Source organism: Gigantopelta aegis, chromosome 12 (assembly GCF_016097555.1).
Source record: "Gigantopelta aegis isolate Gae_Host chromosome 12, Gae_host_genome, whole genome shotgun sequence".
NCBI lineage: Eukaryota > Metazoa > Mollusca > Gastropoda > Neomphalida > Peltospiridae > Gigantopelta > Gigantopelta aegis.
Window position 1 is genome coordinate 46561221 of NC_054710.1, and position 7068 is coordinate 46568288.

Sequence of the window (7068 nt, forward strand, 5' to 3'; positions counted from 1 at the left end):
TCCCAGTGTTATTAAGGTGTATTATATAAAACAATATTTTCATGACAAAGATTATCAAAAAGTGATTTTTTTTCATTTCTTGCCTTGCCTCATTTAACATTATTTATTAATCCAAAATAAAAAATTAAAATAGTTAGTTGTAATACTTGAGAACATTTCAACTATGGCTATTTAGCATTTAACATAAATTGTTTTTCAAAGTTTATTAAGAAAAAGAATAGTATTTTAGGCTTAATGAGTGAACAAATAGTTTTTCTAGGGAAGGAAATATTTTATTTAACAATGCACTCAACACATTTTATTTACGGTTATATGGCATCAAACATGGTTATCCCACAGAAGCAAAATGGGTTACATTAAGAAAGCCGTACAGTAATGATAAGTTTGTTTGTTTTGTTTAACGACACCACCAGAGCACATTGATTTATTAATCATCGGCTGTTAGAAGTCATTTTGACAGTCATAGAGATGAAACCTGCTACATTTTTCCATTAGTAGCAAGGGATCTTTTATATGCACCATCCCACAGACAGGATAGCACATACCACAGCCTTTGATATACCAGTCGTGGTGCACTGGCTAGAGTGAGAAATAGCCCAATAGGCCCACCGACAAGGATCGACCCTAGACCGACCGCGCATCAAGTGAGTGTTTTGTCGCTGGGCTAGGTCCCGCCCTGTAATGATAAAGAGTCATTAATTTTGTCAAACGGTTAACTTACAAACAAAAAATATGCTAAACATTTGGGTATGGTGCCATACCAGTTTTACCCTCTGGCAATAACCCTGATTATCTGTTGAAAATAAAAACAATATCAATTGTTAACTGATAATCTTTATTTACACATTTTATTACACCATTTTTTTTTTTTTTTTTTTTTTACATTACATAAATATATTGCAAAATATCTCACCTTGTTGATAGCAAAATAATATATATATAGCAAAGACTAAATATCATGAAATATCACAACACACTGAACACTTTCTGATGATTAACATAATTACAATATAATGACATTTTTACACCAAACAAATTGAATCATAGTTGCTGTACAATATTTTAGTTAATGTAGTGTGACGTATGGTGGCCATCTTGGATTTAGCTTAGCCCTATCTGGGAAACCACTGTAGAGATTTACGTTTGAATCTGGTATATAAGGACACCTTGTAGAGCAACCACCTGTTTTAACAGGAAACGAGATCTATCGAGAAGTTGAGTGAAAAGGAAAGGCATGTTTGTTAATGACAACACATTTCAGACCATCAGTCTTAACACATGGCACTTTCTGTAACTTGTAATGGCGATAGTTTCATCTGTGCGTAGCTCGTGTAAGTATAGTTTTGCATAACCCATTTTTCATTCGCACTTTAAATTTATGGTATCATTTATACGGTCATGATGGGTTACTGTAAAAAAAAAAAGTGGGTTTACATAAATCTTCAATTCTCAGAAGCCTGCATGGTTCAGGGGTGGGAATTGGTGAACTGTAAAAAGGTAGAAATCTAGAGGGGTCTGGGGTGGTGAACTGCAAAAAGGATGAAATCTAGAGGGGTCTGGGGTGGTGAACTGTTTCAAAATCTAGAGGGGTCAGGAGGCAAGGACGATTAAAATGCGAGGAAATGCAATGTTCCACGAGAGGAAAAGCGCGGTTCCGAGGAAAATTCCCACCCCTGATGGTTATTTTAATACTTGGTTCACAGACTCTTAGCAAACCAGGTGCTGTCACACAGGACTCAGTTTTAATTTAGTATGGTTGTGAAAGCAGTCATGCGTGCAGAAAGGGGGTTTGGATGCCGACTCCCCCCACCCCCATTCAAGGCAATGACATTATGTTGCTTTTTTAAATACATTCTCCAGTGTGAAATGAAATTGAACTCGCCTAGAAACCTTACTTACCACAGTCTAGACCCACTGATAATTTTGTGCATACATGCTTGGAAAGTTCTGGAAATGAATAGCCTGGTAACCAAGGAAGAAGTCTGTGTATAAAGTAAACATATTTCACTGCTACACAGGTTGATTTAACTTAATATAAAGGTTATAAATCTGCTTTTATTGTTACTTGTGTAGCCATTATAGACCGGTTTCTCTATTTGAACGTGCAACGAAGGACACATGGTACAACAACCATATGAATTGATCACCAGGTAGATACATTTGGACGTGGACTATTTTAACTTTTATAACGAGAGAGAGAGAGAGAGAGAGAGAGAGAGAGAGAGAGAGAGAGAGAGAGAGAGAGAGAGAGAGAGAGAGAGAGAGAGAGAGAGAGATATATATATATATAGATAGATAGATAGATTATATTATTACACTATGCATGCTTGAACCGTACTTGGATATAAGCACAAAAATAAGTATAAGAAAGAAAGAACTGTAATTAAAAATAAAAAGGAAACTAATTAACTACATAAAACAATAAATAACACAGAAATTTAGATAGCAATCATTTTAAATATTTTTAGTTTAACACATACATTCATATCATACAAATTAAAGAAATTCAACAGTTAACAGTTTAATGAACCTTGTTACATTTCTGTACAATAGTGTGTATCATCGTCATGGCAACACTCATAAATAATAACTGAAGACTTTGAGCTCAGACATATGAGCAGGCCTTACGCGAGGTCAAAATCATAGAGCGAAGTCACTTCTCTCTCAAACTTTAGAGTGGGAGAAGTTTTTAACAACAGGAGACTTGAATTTTTAATCCCCCCAAAAAGAAGTTATCTTAATACAGGTGCAACTTTTACAATCTGTATTTTATTTTATTTTATTTACCGTCTGTACTGCTAATTGATGGCTATGTGCTCTACAGGTTTTTTATTTTTTAAATTACCTTTCCACATGACGCCTTCTTTAAAAATAATGAAATGTAATTAAAATGCACTAATTTAACCGTTTAGAATTCACTCTCTTACAAGTTTGTCTTCTCATTTCATTTAATACCTAGGTCTACTCCATGCAGAATATTGTCCTAGTAGATTAATCTACCACGGTTAAGCTGAGATTACCCGGAGGCAATTAAATGCGTTCCACCATCAGAGTTTCTTAGTTAATACACTGTGGAGTTGTCAGGCTGAATCGGTACTAGTATCCGTGAAGGTGTGAACATTGCTTATCTGCAGCACCGTGACACTGTTGTTTACAATTTATAAAAAACGTTTAAATAATTTAGTGGCCACTTAACACAGACACTTTAGCGACTTGGGGGATCCAGTTTAAGTGGCCGCTGGGTATGTAGGACAGGTTACCGCTATTTCTCAATTTCGACATATATTTTATATGTTGAATTTATTCATTATGACAAAGTCTACGTAAAACTAAATAATTACTCCACTACTAGTGCTAGACACGGGTGTTGTCTGAGCTAGACCATCTATCTATGAGCCTGTCGCATGATTTTGTGGCGCCAGTGTCTCTTCAAACTCTCAGGTCATTCACACTTAATTATTATCTATATAAATAGGTGTTCCTCCTGTTTCATCATTCATCCATGATTGTGTACATTACAAGTGATGGCTATTTTTAAAAAGGCGACACAAATGTCGCCTTACGGTGACTAGCACGGCGAAGTCGGGTTGGTTAGAGAGAAGTTTGGGCTCACTTCGCCCGGTCGCGTGAGCCCTGTATGAGATGGTTTATGTGGGGACAATAGCTCCCCCCACTACAACTAGGCTATTGAGTATTTTTCAGATAAAAGATTGAATTGTTACCTTTAAAAAAATACTACGTCAAATTCCTTATAACCTCTCAATAATGTGCCATGCCATAAGCAAAAAATGAAATTATTTGGCAGTAAATTGTTTTTCTATTAGCATGTAGTTGAAGGTACAATCATTACATTTTCAAACAAAACACTATTTAAAATTTAATAAAAAAAAACATATTTGCTAAGATTTTATTGTAATCAAACTAATGTTTCTCAAATTAAGTCTGTTAATATTAATTTATGACAACACAAAAGTTCAAAATAACTACATAATTTTTAAATGTGAAATCGGATACAAATATAACATTAATTTTAACATCTAAATGCAAAAATATATGTTTAAATATTAATTTTTGATTATTTACATTTCAGAATGACTTTAAATTAAAAATAAATTACGTTAATGTTGTTAGATATAGTTTCTGCAAATAATACACAATTTCACTTCAGTATATACAAGTACATGTTAGTTTCTGTCCGTATATTAACATCTCATAATATATATATAAAACATTCTAAACCCTGATTTTTTTTTTGTCACAAATTTCTAAATAAAAGAAATAAAAATTAACAATACATTTCTTTAAATATTGATTTCTTGCAATATTTACATTTCAAAATAACTACATTTTAAAAGACGTTTTAGTCCTTATAACATATTACCGGTTAACACATATATATATTTTTTTAATGATTTCATTTAAAACAATATTTAAATTTAAAAAAAGTAATTTCACAAGTAACAATTAATATATGGGTTTTTTTCTCTAATATTCTTTGATATAATAACTTTAAATTTACCAGCAATATATTTGTTCATCTATTTACATAGAATATATAACAATAGTTATATAACAAATCATATACATTTTAAAATATCCGCTACCCAAACACTAAACTTTTGTCATATATACATACTTTCAAATCATACACTGGGTTTTTTTGCACTTAACATTGAACTAATGGAAGAAGATGTGGACCATTCAAAGCATGATAACACCTGAATAAGTCTCAATATTGTGTATTGTGTTGTACACATAGCTCGATTGGTTTCATTATTAATAAACACAAATAAACAAGCATTGTCAGAGTACTGCTAAAGCAATACACGTCCCCTACCAGGCCCAGCAATTTTTCATATCTCCTAAATTCAAGGGCCATAACTAAGAAAAATGGGTAAATAGTCATGAAAGTCAAACCATATACATGATAAAGATATACACAAAATTTCTACTCGGTATCTCGAGGCAATAAGAAAACAAATCTGGAAAACAGTTTTGTATCTCTTAGGTTCAAGGGCCATAACTGTTAAAAAAAATGTAAATAGCCATAAAAGCCAAACTTGATCTGTAACAGTACTTGATAAAGCTAGACACCAAATTTCAGCTCAATATCTCAAGGCATTGTGAAAACACATCCGGAAAACTATTTGTGGGATGGATGTACAGATATACAGATGGACAGAAAGAAGGACGGTTGGACCGGTAGGGGACTAAAAATATCCAGACAGTTCAGCCCGAATCCTTCATTTATTGTGTGTGTATGTAGTTTAATAAACTAACACTGGTCATTCCTGAGGAAAAGTGTTGAAGACAAAAAAGTACAGATATATATATATATATTAATTTATGCTTTTGGCACTGGAAATGTACATGTATTTGTACATGACCAACTTTCATTACAGTAAGATAAATAATATACTCATAAGTATATAACTACATGTATGGTTAAGGTAAGTTTATTTATGTGCCTCTATCTATACGGTTCGGGCACGTCTCAGGATGTGCCTCTATCTATACACAGTTCGGGCACATCTCAGGATGTGCCTCTATCTATACACAGTTCAGGCACGTCTCAGGATGTGCCTCTATCTATATACAGTTCAGGCACATCTCAGGATGTGGCTCTATCCATACACAGTTCAGGCACGTCTCAGGATGTACCTCTATCAATATACAGTTCAGGCACGTCTCAGGATGTGCCTCTATCTATACACAGTTCAGGCACGTTTCAAGATGTGCCTCTATCAATATACAGTTCAGGCACGTCTCAGGATGTGCCTCTATCCATATACAGTTCAGGCACGTCTCAGGATGTGCCTCTATACATACACAGTTCAGGCATGTCTCAGGATGTGCCTCAATCAATATACAGTTCAGGCACGTCTCAGGATGTGCCTCTATCTATACACAGTTCAGGCACGTCTCAGGATGTGCCTTTATCCATACAGTTCAGGCACGTCTCAGGATGTGCCTCGATCAATATACAGTTCAGGCACGTCTCAGGATGTGCCTCTATACATACACAGTTCAGGCATGTCTCGGGATGTGCCTCGATCAATATACAGTTCAGGCACGTCTCAGGATGTGCCTCTATACACATACACAGTTCAGGCACATCTCAGGATGTGCCTTTATCCATACACAGTTCAGGCACGTCTCAGGTTGTGCCTCTATCCATACATGGTTCAAGCACGTCTCAGGATGTGCCTCTATCCATACACAGTTCAGGCACGTCTCACGATGTGCCTCTATCTATACACAGTTCAGGCACATCTCAGGATGTGCCTCTATCCATACACGGTTCAGACATGTCTCAGTATTTAAAGTTCTACAATGTAAACTGTTCTTCGACAAAACCTGTGAAGCAGCAAATACACGTGACAAAGTTATGTGAAACATCTGAACACTAAACAATTTAGATCTTTTGGTTTCAACTATGTGGCACTGAATTAGTAAGTAGAAAATTTAAAACATTTTACATTGAAATCCTCTATATGAAAAAAAAAAAAAATGACAAAGCCATAAATCTCATCATATCCATGCACAAGACCAAATCCAATAAAAAAAAAAGTCACGAAATTTCACAAAGCAGCTGTACAATTTACTGAAATAAAAAAGCAGTTTAATTAGCGTGATTATATTGGTTTCTCCTACTAAAAGTAACTACTGGTAATAAATACTTTTGATGCTACAAATCCTATGTTTAATTTCCAACATTGTTTTCCATAAAACAATCTTCTGTTTTGTATTTTCCTTCCTTGGTTTGATGCACTAACAATGGACAGTTCGTTATGATAAAACATAATACATGCAAACCACTGGGTAATAAACTGGAAAAAATATGTACATAGGAAAATAGTACACTAAAAAAAAGATACCGGGTAATACATTACATGTATTAAACAAACAGCACCACAATACAATATGGTTTTGAACTGAAAAAAAAGAAATGTTTTATTTAACGACGCACTCAACACATTTTATTTACGGTTATATGGCGTCAGACATATGGTCAAGGACCACAGATATTGAGAGAGGAAACCCGCTGTCGCCACTTCATGGGCTACT